A 17,832-nucleotide genomic window follows, 5' to 3' on the forward strand; every position below is an offset into this window, starting at 1 on the left:
TTATTTTTTTTTTTAAAGATTTTATTTATTTATTTGACAGAGAGAAATTACAAGTAGGCAGAGAGGCAGGCAGAGAGAGAGGGAGGAAGCAGGCTCCCTGCTGAGCAGAGAGCCCGATGCGGGACTCGATCCCAGGACCCTGGATCATGACCTGAGCCGAAGGCAGCGGCTTAACCCACTGAGCCACCCAGGCGCCCAGGAGGTCTGCTTTAGAGCAAGATGAGCTCTTTAACCCCTGCCGTTTCAACTTTTAAAGACAACAAGGCAATCCTGCCACGTCCTCCTGGAGCCAGAAGGTGGCTGGGGTGCTGCTCTCACTGGCCACGGCCTCACCAGCTTGACAGAGGAGACAGAGGGAGAGTAAGGCTTTCCTTTATTAGATGGAGGACTGTCCAGATTAGTAGACCACCAGCAATTGCACATCTGTGTCCACATCCATGAGAATTCCAAGCTGGAACTCAAAGAGATATTTGCACACCCATGTTCACAGCAGAACTGTTCACAGGAGCCAAACATGGGAACAGTGGATGTGTATACTGACAGATGAACAAATAAGCAAAATAAGCCATATACATAGAATGGAATACTATGCAGCCTTATAAAGGAAGGAAATCCCTACTCCTGCAACAATGTGACTGAGACTTGAGGACATTGTGCTGAGGGAAATAAGCCACTCACAAAAGGACAAAGATTGTGTGACTCCACTCATCCGAGATACTTAGAGTAGTCACATTCATAGGGACAGAAAGTAACACAGTGGTTGCCAGGGGTGGGGGTGGAGGAGGAGAGGGAGTGGGGAGGTCATGTCTGATTGGTCTGGGCTTTCAGTGTGGGAGGATGAAAAAGGTTCTGGAACTGGAGGATGGCATGATAGCGCAGAAATGTACATGTACTTTTAAAATGTAAATGTACTTCATGTCACTGAATTATATGCTTAAAATGGTAAGTTTATGCTATGAAAATGTATACAGAGAGAGAGAATGCTGGGGGTGGGGGTGGAGCGGATGAGAAGGAGTGAAGAAACGCAGCTCTAAGATTTTGCACTCATACTACTGTGTGAGAATTATTTAAAAGCAGCCCGTTACTAAAAGGAAAGGGAAAACTTGCCAGGTGATCATGTACTATTTTACTGAGTGCTTCCTAACAGCCAAAGATTGCACCAATGGCTTTACATGCTTTACTTAATTCATGTATTCTTCACAATGACCTCACGGGTCTGGTAGTACTGTTTTACTCTTTAAAATTTTTACCCTTTTAAAAGTAGTAGGATGTGCTCTAAGAGGAGCCCTGGGGGGATGACACAAGGTGCACAGATGCACTGAAAGAAGCTACAGCAGGTGCGTGGGGAGGGGGTGCACAGTGGGAGAGGAGCAGAGTTCACTGACTTTCTCAGCTGGGCTGCCCTCTTTGCTATAACACAGGGGCAGCTGCTAATCTTTACAGCAAGGACAAAGCTTGGAGGTGTTTTCCCTGGAAGGAATGGACAGAGGCTGATAGAATTACATGATTCTTGATGATTCTCAATCAGTTTCTTCCTCCGAGTCTCCCCAAATATTTCACATCCTACCAGCTCAAAATGAAATCTCATCTAAGGCTGATCTCTTGGTTTTCACAGCTCAGGTTGTTTTTAGACTCGGTGTTACACAGATTAGAGATGATTAACCTTTAATTGATTTATGTGTTTTTGTCTTCCTTCAGTCAGTGTAAAAGATTTTTAGAGGTTAAGGATAGTTACTTATATTCATCTAGGACTTCCAACATGGCTAGAAGAGTCTTAGTAAGACTAGCTGTATAATCGATGATCTGGGGGAAAAATAATTAACGAGTTAGGGATTACCATTACATCAGTATTAACAAAAATAAGAAGGGGCGCCTGGGGGTTCAATCAGTTAAGTGTCCAACTCTTGACCTTGGCTCATGTCTTGATCTCAGCTCAGGTCTTGATCTCATGGTCATGAGTTAGAGGCCCACATTAGGTTCCATGCTGGGTGTAGAGCTTAAGTAAAATATAATAATAAAATAATTTAAAAAATAAAAGTAAGCATATAATGAAAATACCACAGAGTACTAAATGTTGGTTAGATGCTGGCAGTTCTGTAGCTAGGCCACAGGATGACTTTGGAGGGAAACAGACCTATCTCTGGCTTGGGAAAATGTACTGGCATCCATATAGATCTAAGAAGCCTGCAAGGGGGTCATGCAGCCTGGAACTTTGCAATGAACACCTTGCACAACTCTTAAGAGGTGGCCCTGTATATTGGATGGGATCACACAGTTATCTCCTCCCTTCCGAGGCAGGAAGTGGTCTCAATAAATCCCAATACTAACAGCTTTCCCATTATACATGGTGCACGTTCCTATAAGTGCACTTACACAATATTGTATAATTTCCTAATCCCTGGTCTTTCTCCCACTTTAGACTTATTAGTGAGTGCCTTGAGGGTAAGCACTCTATCTCATCTTTGTATCCCTAGGGTCTAGGGAAGTATACTGCATGTAGGAGGTCCTCAGAACAAATGTGTGTTGAATGAAGCAATAAGGGAATGAAACAAAATGGTCCTTGTCAGGATGTTTGAAGCTCCAGATATGATGATATATAATAAAATGCTTGGAAGCTTACTTTGAAATTGCTCAGAGAAGAGCAAGACAATAGGCAAGTTCAAGGACAGAAGGTCAATGGTTATTTGAACCTTGGTAACTTGTTTACACTGCAGAGTCCTACAGTGATTTTTCTTAGCATTCCTACCAGTGATCGAGAATGGCAGGTGGATTGTTTCCTCCACCTCTTACCCAGGAGAAATTTCTCTCCTCCCACTTATATAAATTCCCCATTTGGGGGGGGAGAGGTGGGGAATATTACTTTTTCTTGGTGATTTTGTCAGAGCGGGACACCTTGTTTCCCTAAATAATTCTGTTGTTCATGTTGAACTGTTATGGGGATATTCCATCTGAGGAACTATTATGGAAATGGAACAAAATTCACAGGGGCCATACACTCTTGAACATACTTCTTCATTTGACCTCCTAAAAATACCTACTTTCCACTTGGCCTTTGTGTGAGTCATCAGTGCTATTGACCAGGTCTTGTCCGTGTCCCGCCCTCCCTTACCAGCACAGGCAAGGTTGTACTTCCCCCTCCCCCTTGAAGCGAGGTGGGCAGTGTGACCCACTCTGGCCACTGAAGTACGAGAAGGGGGATATGTGTCACTTCCTGCGGAAGCCTTACAGCCAGTGTGCTATTTCCTACTTCATCTTCCCCCCTGACCCCCGGTGGGTCAAACTGAAGCCTCCATTAGCCTGATGTCTCTGAGTAATTTCTATGAGTAATATATACACATTTATTATTAACGAGAAGTCAGAATGATCAAAGGAAATGCTTCTTTGAAGTGTCTTAGTGAAATAACTGGCTAGACACGTATATTTCAATGCCCCCCCTTTTCTTTGAAGACATTCCCTCATAGTGCACTATGATCTGCGTGAGCAAGAGTGTCTTCAGAGGCCTCTGCTGGGCCAGCATCCTTTCCAGTGTAAACACAAGTCCACTATGTCTTTGATTAGTGCCCTTCCCACCCATCAGTCCCTGTCATTGTTGGGGACCTAGACACCCAGAATTACAAGTTTTGCTCAAAGAAAGGCATTTATTCCTCAATCCAGAGATTTATCTGAGGACCGTCTCTGCTCCCTAGTCCTTCCTAGCTAGGTCACCCCATATCCCTTGCCTGTCTTTTGTTCTTGATTATCCCACATTAGTTTCTTGCACAGATACCCCCCGCTGTCCTTTATTTGCTCGTATGCCAAGCTGGGCTGTGACAAATACCCTTGAAGTATCGGTGACTGGCTAATCATTGGACTTTGTAGCTGTTGATCTTGCTTTGTCTCCTTGGGCTTGAAGCCAGGGCTGATCTTTGACCAGGTACTAAGTAGGTTAACTTTGTTCTCAGGCTCACGCATCTCTCCTCAGGGTTGGGCAACGGCACTGCATTAGACTATGGGGGACTGAAATCTCATACTACACTAACTAGCCGTGTGACCTTGAACAGATGACCTAAAAACTGCAAACATCAGTATCCTGATGCCTTAAGTACTGGTGCTACTTGTCTCTATCGCAAGAGCTGGCTGTGAAAACAAAGTTTTAAAAAGGATATCAGGAGTGCCTGGGTGGCTCAGTCAGTTAAGCAGCTGCCTTTGGCTCAGGTCATGATCCCACGGTCCTGGGATAGAGTCCTACACTGGGCTCTCTGCTCAGCAGGGAGCCTGCCTCTCCCTCTCCCACAGCTGTTTCCCTCCGCTTGTGCTCTCTTTCTCTCTGATAAATTTTTTTAAGTAAATAAATAAGGATATCAACTGGTGCCCATAAGCCAAGAAAAGTTATGAGTTCTGAGAAAGTGATAGTCCTTAGCCAGAAAGTCATCAGAAATGTGGGAGAAATAGAAGGGGATCTTTCAGCCAGGGAGTGCCCAAGACTGGTAAAGTGAATGATCCACCAAACATGTTCCATGGATAACATGGATTGTGAAAGAAACTGTTCTAGAAGGGACTCCAGTGGGAAGTCTGGGTGGATCAGGCGGTGAAGCATCCCACTCTTGATCTCAGCTCGGGTCTTGGTCTCAGGGTGTGTTTTAGGCTCCATGTTGGGTGTGAAGCCCACTTAAAAAAAAAAAAAAAAAGAAGGAAGAAAGAAAGAAGGTATTCTAGTTAGTGTGGAAATTGCTGATCAGGTAAAACATAAAACTGTAGTGAAAGTTGGAAGTCAAAAGCGGCGTGAGAGGGTATTCCAAAAGTGCAGGTCTTGGTGGACCTACAATACCAGGGAAGGGAGGGGCTGGTCTGAACAGCTCATATTCACAGACCAAAGGACCGGTATGAGAGAAAAGGTACATTCCTGCCCAAAGGCTAACAGTCAGCTTTAGTTTTTTGGCTTGCATCTGCCTCTGCATTGACCAGTAGACCAAGGGTTCAGTATTCATTGGTCTTCCCTCTCCAGAACTAGCCTTGTGCCTGGCACAAGATAAGAGTTGAGTAAGTGCTCCGTGAGGTCGTAGGTAAGTGAACCCATCTAGTGAACCCGGTTGCAAGGACTAAGCAGGAAGCGGATAGGAAGCTCGTGATAGAACAGTTGACTGTGACCAGAGTTTCTGCCTGGGTACAGTGTAGATGGAGGCATCCGGAGTGTGTCCACCCCCCTCCGAGATACTCCAGTTGTGAAGTCTGGACGTCTCTAGGGACCTTGTATCCAGTTTTGCAAAAGTTTACTGGGTCCATTGATGAAATCGCAGGAGAGGGGCTAGAGACACCGGGCACAGTCTCCCCAGGGGTTAGAGGACACCCACAGCCTTATGGGAAGCATGGAGACAAACTGGTACCAAACCCTTTCAGGCCTCAAAAGGTCATCCCCTGCCCCCCATGAGGGATTAAGTTCTCTGTGTTTGGAATATGTTGTGCAAACTCTACCTTGTTAAAGTTCCCCAAGGTTCTCACCTGGATATGGTAGTGAACAGTCTCTGAGCACTTCTCTTGGTCCAAGTGTTTGATCTACTTTACCTAAGTCTCAGAGTAACCTGAAGGTTTGTACTGTTATTCCCATTTTTAAAGATGGGGACTGAGGCTACTCCCCCATAGGTCAAGGATTCAAATCCATGGCTGTATGGCTGCAAAGTCTCATGCCATCAACCATCTAGAAATGGCCTAAGTTCATTTGCTTTTTAGGTGAGAATGGGTGAGTATATGTGTACACATAAAATATGTTCCCTCGGGGCGCCTGGGTGGCTCAGAGGGTTAAAGCCTCTGCCGCCAGCTCAGGTCATGGTCTCAGGGTCCTGGGATGGAGCCCCACATCGGGCTCTCTGCTCAGCAGGGAGCCTGCTTCCCCTTCTCTCTCTGCCTACCTGTGATCTCTCTCTGTGTGTCAAATAAATAAATAAAAATCTTAAAAAAAAAAAAAAAAGTTCCTTCATTCCATGGTTCCCCTACCAATGTTGCTTTCATTACTCCCTAGCCATACCCTTAAAGTTCTAAGGCTGGGGGACTGAGGCAGACAAGCTTTAAGGTGGCCCCCATGATCCTCCTGGGGTTCACACCCTCATAAAAACCCATTTCTTGAGTGTAGGCAGGGCCTGTGACTTGGAACTAACTGAGGGAATATAGCCAAGATGATGGAGTGTCACTCCCATGATGATGTTAGATTATATAAGACACCATCTTGCCAGTAGACTCCCACTAGAGTCTCTCTCCTTCTCTCTCTCTCTGTTGGTGACTTTGAAGGAGCAAGTTGCTATAGTTCCTACAGTGGCAAGGAAGTCAATTCAACAGCTCAAGGGAGTTTGGAGACAGATCTTTCCCCATTTAAGCCTCCGATGAAACCCCAGCTCTGGCCAACACCTAGACAGCAATGTTGTAAGACCCTAACCCACAGGAACTGTGAGATAATGTGTTGTTTTAAGCTTGTGGTAATTTGATACATAACATAGAAAATTAATACAGAGATCATTGCTTGAAGAGAGGGAAAAAAAAAAACCAACCTGCTATCTGATGATTAGGCAGACATGTAGATAGGGTCCAGAAGATGGTGCAAAACCATTTTGGGGCTTTTTCCATTGGTGAAAATCAATCCGGAAGAATCGTCCGCAGTGAGCAGTGGGGGATGGGAGTGGGGGGCGACTTTCTCTCTTTTCTCCCTCCCTTTGTTCTCCAGTAGGTCCTGTCCCTTTCAGTGGTCTGTGGACCTGTAGCTCCCAAGCCCTGGAGCCCTCAGTGGAGCTGGGCCATGGAGGGGGGCTCAAGTCCCTGCTCTTTTATCCACTGGACGGTTGAAAAGGAAAGGGGTTCACCTGATATGGCCTCAGGGTGAAGCACTTACAAGATAAATGTCTTTCTCTTACAGCTATCAGTCACTTCTGCTGTGTATTTGTCTGCATTACAATGCCAGGAGAGTCTCTTTCTTTCCTCCCTGTTGCCAAAGACCTCTTTCTGTTATTTTTAGTTGATATAAAACAGGAGTTGTTTCTTCCCTCACCCCCAGGAATGAAGAGAAGGAAGAAAATCCCATCAGACCTCACTTCTTATCAGAAGAGAAGGTTTAATATTCCTGAGCAGAGGGAAACTACAGGTTAAAGGCTAAATTCCTTTGGCTATAATGTAATAATAAAGTTGTTTTCTGTATATAAGGATCAAACAAAGCCTGCGCTTAAACCAATCGCACACGGAGATACCATCACTGTCCCTCTCGCTGTGACATGTTTGTGCTGGCTGAAGCCCGAAGCATTTTGAGACCGAAACACAGGGGGATTTGGGCGGAGAGCTGATCCCAAGCCGAGAGGGCCGGTGACCTGTTGACCAAACACGCATTCCCTCCCTGCAAGCAAAACAATTCTGCCCCTGTCATCCGTCATCCCACTCGAGTGAGGGGTGCTGACAGACTTTGTGTTTAGCCTGCTTTGTTTGCAAGGAGGAAAGGGAGGGTTGCTCTGTCCTGATAAGAAGGCAAAGGTGGCATTCCCGTGTTTTTGTTGGATCCCTTTGCATGAACAACCTCACCTGTCAAAACATGATGAAAAATGGAAACGGAACAAAGGAGGAAGAGGCAGGAACCAGTGAGAAGATGGAGTGAACCAGCCAGGGCCTTAAAACACAGTCTGTGGAATGTCTGGCAGATCGTTTTATAACTGCTAAATTTACTGTTGGGGACTTAATTGTGTTCGTGTATGTGTGGGGGTTCATATATTTATCTTCTGTGACTAAAGGATTATCACGGGCAGGACAATGAATATTCTAAAACACTACCGTGCATGCAAATCAATAATAAATAAGTGATTTCTAGACAACGAGAATCAGACATATTAAGTTGCTTTGTACAGTGCCTTTCGCCACTGTAGCTAGTAATTTCCAGCTTTTTAAGATACAATTTTATAAACAAAGTGCTTTCACGGAGTTGTCTCTCTCAGTGACCCAAACGTTCGCTCACCCTCTTCTCTGAGAACCCCCCGGAGCTTCCTCCCTTGACTTCCAGACCTTGTCCAACAGTGGTGTGTCCTCCAGAATTTCATGACATTCAGGTCCGTCTGTCTCTTGGGCTCAGCTCTTCAGTCCGATCGATCCAAAGCCTCTCCCCGCCACCGGCACTTGTGGAACCTGGAAGCTGTCCCCCGCCTCCACCCCTCACTGGGTGATCAGCTAATGGAATAAGTTCTCCGAATAGTCCCTTCACCTGTTTTCCTTAACAGAAATCTCCTGAGGACATTTCTTCCCCCACAGGTCCCTGAGGGGTCGGAAAAAATTTTCTTCCTTCCTTTCTTTCTTCCTCCCATGCCCCTTGAACCTTACAATTGAGAAGTAGAAAAAGCAACCTCTGGTCTCCTCATCTCCTCGCTCTGTTCTGAAACTGCTCTCTCTCTCGCCCCTTTCCTTCACCTTGCCTCAGTCATTTCCTTGACCTGTTTTTACTCCTGCTCATTCAGGGAATACTTGGGCCCTGGACCTATGCATTTCCTCTCCACACTATCCCTCTCCATCACTCTGCAGCTGTGGCTTTCACAGGTGACCCATTCTAGACCCTGGCCTCCCACTTCCTTAACGCTGCCACGCCCCTCCACTCCAGCTCAGCCATCTACCCTCTTGGTGGACCCTGGACCTTTATTGACATCACCAGTAACTGCTTCCTTTCTGAAATCGCCAATCCCTACCTTCTTCCTAGTGATCAGCTGACTTGCTCTGTAGCTACACTTAGTTTACATTATGGTTAGAATCTACCTTTTAAGGGGCACCTGGGTGGTGTAGTTGGTTTAGCGTCTGACTCTTGGTTTCAGCTCAGGTCTGATTTCAGGGTCTTGAGATCAACCTCCTCGTTTGACTCCATGCTCAGTGCCGAGTATGTTTGAGTTTCTCCCACTTCCTCTGCCCCTCCCCACTGCACACACTCCCTCTCTTTCTCACTGAAATAAAGCAATCTTGAAAAAAAAAAAAAGGCTCTGCCTACTTGTGATCTCTGTCAAATAAATAAATAAAATCTTTAAAAAAAAAGGAAGAAGAAGAATCTATACTACTTTTTAAAAAGAATGATCTGTAAGCCTCCTCTCGTCTTCATTTTCTTTGTTATCTAGCTTAGAGTCCATACCCATTGATATTGCTTCCTTAATAATACTCTTGGCTCAGTGGATTTTGGTAGTAAAAAATAAACCATTACCTAAATCTCACATTTAATAAAAAAAAAAAAACTCAAAATGGCTCATAGATTTAAATGTAAAATGTAAAACTACAAACCTTTCAGAAGATGATCTAGAAGAAAGTCTTCAGGACATAGGTCTTGGCGAAGAGTTCTTAGATATGACACCAAAAATGTGATCCATAAAAGAAAAAAAACTGAAAAATGGGACTTCATCAAAACGTAAAAGGTTTGCTCTGCAAAAGACACTGTTGACGAAAAGACAAGCAAAAGACTGGGAGAAATATTGGCAAATCACATTTCTGACAAAGGATCAGTATCTAGAATATATAAAGAACTCTCAAATTTAACTTCAAAAGAAGTTCTAACTTGAAAACTGACAAAAAATGTGCAGAGACTTCTCACCAGAGAGAATTTATGGAAGACAGATAAGCCCTTGAAAATATGATCAATATCATTAGCCATTAAGGGAAATGAAAATTAAGATTATCACTATGTACTCATTAGAACAGTTAAAATAGTGATACCATACTGATATAAATAAATGGATAAATATATTTATAAATGGAAGTGAAAAGACAAATCTTTCATGCAGAATTCCAAATCATTTATATTTGGTACTACACTGTCTGGGTGCATTTCTCTCCACCTAAGCATCAGCTACAGAGAGTGCCTTCCTCCCAAAGAGCACAGTGTGGAAAAAAAGAAAAAAGAATAACTTTACAATGGAGAAATCTAACAAACATAAGTTCAGCCTGATGATCAAGGTTAACATCAACAGTGATAGAGTTGTGATGTTAGTATGTATCCTTGATAGGATGTGATGAGAAGAGCCCTTTGCCTGTGTACCCTTCCTACCGAAACTCCCTAACCCCAGTCCCAGCATGAGAAAAAACATCAGAAAACATCAAGAAATCAAGTAGATGTTGACTAGAGACAGAGGTTTTTCTACTATGTATAATTTATTCATGCAGAGGTGCTTTCTGATGGATGTGAATTCAACCTACAACCACACTGCCCCATGGGCTGTTTTGGACCAGGTGGCATTTGGAGATTCAAAGACAAAATGGCCTACAGCAGGCCCACAGCAGCACTTCCCAACACTGGTCAGGGACAAAACTTTTACTTGACCTTAGAACCCCTACTGTAGAAATGTCTATTTTCCCTCCATAAAGCAGGGAGGGGCATAATGGTTCTGTCCTAAAATGAGGAGCAATGAGTGGGGAGCCCTCATGGGGCTATGGGCCTAGCCCATAGGCTATTAGTAAGCCCACAGCTTACTTCCTATGGGCCCTCTAGCTTTCCTACCTGCTCATTGTGGGCAAAGTAGAAGAAAAGGCTTGGGAATTTAGGGGCTCTTGTTCCTTAGTATCACAGTATGCCTAAACTATTTCAAATCAATCGCAAATCATTCTCATTTTTGTTCATTTCAAAGTGAAGGAGAATTTTTTGATAGGGACAGTGATAAAAATGAAACAGCAAATCAAGCTGCATTTTACAGCCCATCCTCATGGGTTCAATTACATACTAATGTATCACATATATACAATGTTACCAGATTAAAAGAAAACTTGTACAAGGAAACATAACATACATTGTATCATAAAATAAAATTCAGTGTTGTAAATGGTGCCATGTATTTTTTTAACTGTTGCTTTAAAATTATCTCTGATTAACAAATAGTGTTTCTTGGGAAAAGCTTTCTTTTGTTCTGAAATTATGAACTTCCTACATTTTTGGTGTTGAAATATCCTTTCCTTTCTGAAATGTTGGAAATGATAGCTTTTTGTTACTGTTGTTGTTGGCAAAATGAATAGTTTGGCAACTCCACATTAGTTATCTCTCTCAATTGCTTTGGAAGTTTTACTGTCCTAAAAAAATTTAAGTCTGGGAACCACTAACCTAAGAATGCTCTCATTTTGAAATAGAAGAGGATTAAATACACAAAAATTAAGAGGAATTCTATGTAAATTAAGAACTCAGAACATTTGGCTGATTTTATTAGTTTGTTTCCCATTATCCATTGTGTAAAATTTCACTTACTTCTCTCCCAATGGTATGTTAATTTATAAACACCCATGGTAGAAATGGAAATATAGTCTAGCTCTATAATATCCTGTATCACAATTGTTTAGAATATGTGTTTTTCACTAGTTGAGATATTTGAAAGGTTTTGTTGTAGCTGTTTTCATTTGTTGTGTGTGTTTGCTTTGATATTTTTGCTTCCATCAGATCAATCCTATGGGTCGCGAAGATTGCAAATGGACTCCATGATGATTGGAGTGGTTGCTTATGTATGTATCAAAGAAACTAAGTTGATGGAAAATATGAAAATGTGTCTCTGAGGTTAGTCATTTTTTCCCTCTACACTGATCATAGAAGCAATAGAGTGATACCATGAAAGTTGAAAATAATTTGCTCATGAATTTTGTATCCTACTTGGGACATTTTTTGAGCATGAGTGTAGTTTTGCTCTGCCCAGCTGCTGAAAGGCTTTCTAAGGATGTAAAAATGAGGTACTGATTGGATTTTCCCTTCATTTCCATCCATGCCCCAATTCAAATACATCTCATCTTGCCTCATTAGAAAGCAGATCCCTTTACTCCATTCCATCCCATCTCCATTTCAATGAGCTGTAGAAGGAAAACACGATTTCCGTGACACCTGTAGTTTCAGAATGAGACCATTTGCAGAGGCTGACTGTTTCACCCACAGCGGGTAGTTTTCCATCTATCCACGTTAATAGTGGAATTGGAAGAGGTAATTTCTGAGTGTTTCCCTGCTCAGCCTGAAGACTAAAATGTGCAGTGTTGTGCCCTTTATTTTTTTGTATACATGCTGCCGAAGTGAGCACGGTGCCCTCTATTTTTTGAAAATTCATTCCCCTTTGGATTACTTGGGTGTTCCAAAAGCTACTTGTACGAAAATGTTTCTTGTTAATATTTAGAAACAATTTGATTATGGCAACTGAGATACAATATGTGGCATTACCACAGCTGAATTACAATTTGATCTCTCCTGCCCCCAGCAAATAAGTAGATACAAAGATGCCAGGCCTTACTTTGGGGTAGGTCTTTTTATCAAGTAAACAGCAAATTTTCTATAGGTGTCAGATGCTTCCAATTATTGACATGTCTGGTGGAGGTTTCTTTGTAGAAGATAATGACTTAGGAAATACAGAAATACTGGTGAAGTCAGAGCAGAGCATAAAAGAAGACTGACATCTCAGTGATGATGAATACATGCAAATAGAGCCTCAAGAACACTTGGAGAGGGGTGCCTGGGTGGCTCAGTGGGTTAAAGCCTCTGCCTTCAGCTCAGGTCATGATCTCAGGGTCCTGGGATCGAGCCCCACGTCGGGCTCTCTGCTTTGTGGGGATCCTGCTTCCTCCTCTCTCTCTGCCTACTTGTGATCTCTGTCTGTCAAATAAATAAATAAATTATTTTAAAAAATAACATTTGGAGAAGGAAGAGTGAATTTGGAGATAGAAAAGAAATATGTAGAACATCACTGCAAGACATCAAAATTCTCCAACATTTTGATTTAAAACTATGCATATGGATCAAGTTCTTGTTAAGGAATAGAAAAGGTTAACATTTTCTAGCAGGAAAGAGCCCTTCACAGATTCACAAATTATACTTTTATTTATTCTTCCATTTGAAGGATACACATTTGTTAGCTTAAGTAAGATCTCCTGCCTTACACGGTTTCACTGTGGAAAAAACAATATTGACCAAACCTCTGATCCTGCTTGACGTGAAACTGATACACACTTGGAATCATGGAATTTTTCAGCCGGAAAGTACATTTGGATGAAATTTAAAGGCACTAAACCACTTGTGACCTTCACAGCAGTTACCATTTACAAGAAGTAATGATAAACATCATAAAGAGAGAAAGTTTAAGAAATTATATTGGGCAGTGGCCCAAGAGGGGTCCTAGTTAATGCACTTGCAAATTCTCTTTTCTAGTATTTGCATGGGAGTCTAAGCTTTTTCAAGCAGGCGACACTTTGGAAATGACACTCTGGCTATTGGTACTGGACACCCACGGGTAGCTTGGCTGATATAGAACACTAGAGAGCATGAAAGTATCAGAGCCACGCAGTGATAAGACCAAGTTCAGCAGAGGGAAAGCCCATAAACTTTCTGCAGATGGGAGGTTGGAGCCCCTGTTTGGGGAAGCAGCCGTCTGCCACTGACCAGTGTAGCCTCAGAGGAGGGACAGACACACTGATGAACTCCAGTACACCTAGAGGAGGAACCAAGACCACACTGAACACACTTGGAAAGGCTCTTTTCTGTTGAACATCTCCTTGGTGAGAAAGAACTGTAAACTAATACCAGAAACTAAACACACAGACAGGCGTGCCTGGGTGGCTTGGCTGATGAAGCGTCTGCCTTTGGCTTAGGTCCTGGGACAGAGCCTTGCTTTGGGCTCCTTGCTCAGCAGGGACCCTGCTTCTCCCTCTGCCTGCTGTTCCCCCTGCTTGTGCTCTCTCTGTCTGAGAAATAAATAAATAAAATCTTAAAAAAAAAAAAAAAAGAAAGAAAGAAAAGAAAAACTCACAGTGATTTCTAACTCATAGTATATAAAGGAACTTAAATGGACTGTTTCAACACCCAGAGATACTGGACCAAAGGGGTCGGGACCTTAGACCCCGGACGCCAGCTGTCTGGGTTTGATTGTAAAATGAGAGAGGAATCGCTAGTCTTTGTAAATCGTGTCAAAGATTTTTGGTTTTAATCCTAACAGCATTGGGAAACCATTTCAAACCAAGTACTTGAATCAGAAGGGCATGCTCAGATTCATACTTGAAAAACATATGCGAGTCCTGCCCTGTCCATTACCAGCTGTGTGAATCTGGACCAGCTATTTATCCTGTCTTTGCCCTGTGTTCTTCATCTGGACAACTGCCCTCATGAGCGTTTACTGTTCTTAGGCCCAGTAGTCCATCATGGGGTGGGGGTGGGGGTGGCATGGAAAGAACACAGGGGAACAGAAAGGTTGGAGATAAAGAAGAAAAAGTGGGAGAAGAAGAGGAAATGCAGAGCTCTCTAGACCTATTCAGAATTAGTGATAAGTGGAAGATACAGATGGAGAGACACTCTGGATTTTGAAATGAGACCTCAGAGCAATCTCGCTTGTTTTTTTTTTTTTTTATTCACAGCCCTTTAAAATAGTGAATCATCCATGAATAGCATCCTTTGCTCTTTGGTGCTGATAAATTTTCTGCAGCTCTGCTTTGAATTGGGCTGTTTTCTTGGAATACCCAGTTTCCAGTTATTCTCTGAACTGTAGGAACTCACCAATGGGCCCTTCCAGTCCAGCCCCGCCCGTGTCTTCCACACCATCTCACCATCCCTCACCATCACCACCTTGTACTTCACGGTCTCACAGCAGCACAGAGTGACCCATAGTTTCTGTTCTTTCTATACACAGAGTACATCTTCTAGACTGTGCTTTTGCTCTTTCCCAGCCTGCTTGCCCGCTCTGGCCCCTGTGACTCCCACTGTCACTTTCCTCTGGCAAGAAGCCTTCTCTGATGCCTCAGACTGGGAGAGGTACCCCTCCACTCCTATCATGCCCCACATGTCACCTTAGAGTTTCGGGTTCCTCCTGTTGGCTCTGAGCTCTGGGAGTCCACTGCGTTCTGTGCCTGGCTTATAGAAGGCTCTCCTTCTAACTGCATGAGCCCTTTGCTCCATGCAAACCAGCTTGCCCTTAGTCCCTGGACTTAGCGTTCTCATGGAGGTCAGTTCCCTTCATTCTCAGAATTACGGTAGCTCTTGTTCTGTGTATTAGTGTTTCTGTGTCTTGCTGTTTATTTCACATCTATTACACCTGCTTCAAAAACTGAATCTTTGGGAGAAAGACAGTACCTTATACATCTCTTTATTCTGAGAACTGTAATTTAAGTCCAACACGTGGAGGTGCTGGATAAATTATTGTCAGTGAGGAAGATGCCAGTTTCTGTCTTCATTCTGGTTCCTGCCCTCCGCCTCCAACATCCCACTCAGTCTGAAGGTCTTTTTCTCCCATGGATTCCCACGGCGTGGACCACTTCTATGTCTCATCAGGACATGTAACCATTCACCTTGTTTACTTTTATTTAACTCCTCTACATGTGCACATCTTGTATCTCATACAAGCTGTTGTTGTTTTTATTTTTTTTTTAATGAAATTGGGTCCCATCTTTTGTAATGCTTCCCTCTCCTACTAGGAAAACTCTTTTTCCTTGTTAACCTCATCAGAATGGGGTGAGCAGGAAAGGAAATGACATATAAGCATGTGAGAGACTTTGCATACATGATTCAGAGAATATGATGTGAGTGTCTGATTGGTTTGGGAACAATAAGGAGAGAGAGGAATTAAAAGCGATTTTTAAAGAACTATATAAAACAATTAGTTGCTTGAATAGTTGTATTCATTATCTTCTAAAAAAAGATTTTATTTATTTGAGAGAGAGAGCAGGAGCAGCAGGGTAGGCGGGTACAAAGGGAGAGGGAGAAGCAGACTTCCCACCAAATAGGGAGCCCGATGCAGACTCGATCCCGGGACCCTGAGATCATGACCTGAGCTGAAGGCAGACACTTAACTGACTGAGCCACCCAGGTGCCCATATATTCATTATCTTACTGAAAATACTGAGAACACTTCTGAAAAGTGGAATGAAAGTGGCAAAGATAAGAAAGAAATAACACGAGTTTGGTTGGAAAGGGAGGAGACACGTGGTGGGCAGAGCTGGGTTTGGCAAGAAGCCATCTGGGTCCATTCCTGCTCCCCCATCCATGGTGGGACCTGGGTAAGTAATGTTTATTTCAAACCTCAGTTCCTTTTCTTGTACAACAGGACAGAGAAGCTACCACATTGAATCATTATGATTGAATGAGCTAATGCATGTAGAATGCATAATCAAGGCTTGGGACAAATGAGCTATTAAAGGTGATGATAAGGATACTGAGTAAGGATAAAGATGCATGAAATTGAAGGGTAAGATAACCTTGTTTGGTAATTAAGGAAGCAGGAGGCCTTTCGTGGGACCTAAGAATGGGCATGAATGAAACTGGAGGCAATGGAGAAAAAAGGTGCATAAAATAGTGAACAGCTACCCACAGAAGGAGCAAGCCCCTGAGGGGGTGACAAATTAGGGGAAAGCAGATCAAGATTGGAAAAGTTAAAGGCAGGGCTTGTTAGAAAGGGGTATAAAGACGAAGGGAAGCTGTAATCATCTGGGGTATGGGAGAACACCTGAAGCACCCTGAACCACACTGCCACTCAGTCAGAAAATATATATTGCCGGTGCTTTGTCCTTTGTCAGGGAGCAGGAAAACCAGCTGATCCACCTGTGAGGTCATGCGACTGGGGCAGGGAGTCACGTTGCTATGGAGACTGTTGCCCCTAGAGGCGTTGAGACAGAGGAGGTCTGACAGGTTATTCAATGTCACCTGGCTCCGCCCTCTTACTTCAAATCTTTGTTCAGTGTATATATAATAAAATTTCTAGACCAGCAATTTGCTCATTAATGCCCAAAGAACTACCATGTGGACGATCCCTCAAATTTTTCAAAGGTTATTATCATGTCTCCAAAAATCTGTGGCATCGCACTCCCTTCCGGCCTTGGGTAATGGTGCTGATGGTCCTAAGCTCTAGACTAGGAAAGCTATCTCCCTCTTTTCTCTCTCCTTCACTTTCCTGGTCTGGCATCTCATCAACTGTGTCTATAGTAACGGGCATCTGTCTTCTTTTTCTCTCTCACATTGAGGCCCTCATTTGTCCTGGAAGAGACTTTATTTCACAGAGGCTCAGAGTACTCTAGTGACTTACCCAGAATCACACAGGCAGTCAGGGGGTCAGTCAGACCAAGAAGCTGAGCCTATGGGGTCAATCAGTTTTTCGTTTGGGCTTTGTTATTGTTGTTGTTGTTAACGCCTGATGTTTGAAAGGCATAGAGTTGGCTGCAGGGCAAAACAGAGTGAGTAAGCTTCAGGGTCTCCAAGGGCAAGCTCACGACTTTAACTTATACCTCTCAGCAAATGACTGCCAGAGGTAGCCTCCAACCTAAACCCTTTTCTAAACTCAGTTTCATGTTTCCTGCCAGACATCTTCAGTTGAATGTACCACCAACACTTAAAACTCAGTATACCTAAGGGGAAACTTCCTTTTCCTCCTCCTCACCCAGAAGGGCGGAAGGTAGTGATGAGTTAGGATCTTGATTTCAGTCTCACCTTTGCCACTTAACTAAGTTAACCTTCTGAAGCCTCAGTCTCTTTAGTTGTAAAATGGAAATAACGATAGTACTTAAACGGGAACCCGTCATGCGGCAGTTGCTCAACAATATTGCTTAATCTCCCGATGAGAAGGCTCAGCATTATCTTCAACTCTTTGTTCTTGCTGCTTAATGTCCGGAAGACCCAGCCCCACCTATAAAGTCCTAGAGACCCCTCCGTCTCTATTCTTACAACCCAAGAGGACAGAGCCTTGGCTATAAATTTTGGATCTACAAGCAATCCTACCTCGAGGGCCACAAAAATAACTCCCCACCACCACCGCATTTTCACCCTCCCTTCCTCTGGTTAGCTCTGGAAGGGCCCAGATTGCTCAGGTGAAAGTCATATGGATTGCATTCCACGTGAATAGCTCACCACGTAGCATGGTAATGACTCTGCACGTG

General features: G+C 43.4%; 1 long non-coding RNA gene across 2 annotated transcripts in view; it reads left to right on the forward strand.

Moving 5' to 3' along the window:
• The window catches only part of LOC132020517 (uncharacterized), an 89,892-nt gene extending 78,420 nt beyond the window's left edge, over positions 1–11,472 (forward strand). Inside the window, exon 4 of one of the 2 annotated variants that reach the window (XR_009405007.1) lies at positions 11,390–11,472. This is a non-coding gene — a long non-coding RNA (uncharacterized LOC132020517). Of the gene's footprint in view, positions 1–7,018; positions 8,225–11,389 lie in introns of those variants that run through there. The other variant, XR_009405006.1, reaches the window with a different exon arrangement.
• Positions 11,473–17,832: the final 6,360 nt, after the last annotated feature.

Source organism: Mustela nigripes, chromosome 6, assembly GCF_022355385.1.
Source record: "Mustela nigripes isolate SB6536 chromosome 6, MUSNIG.SB6536, whole genome shotgun sequence".
NCBI classification, from domain to species: Eukaryota; Metazoa; Chordata; class Mammalia; order Carnivora; family Mustelidae; genus Mustela; species Mustela nigripes.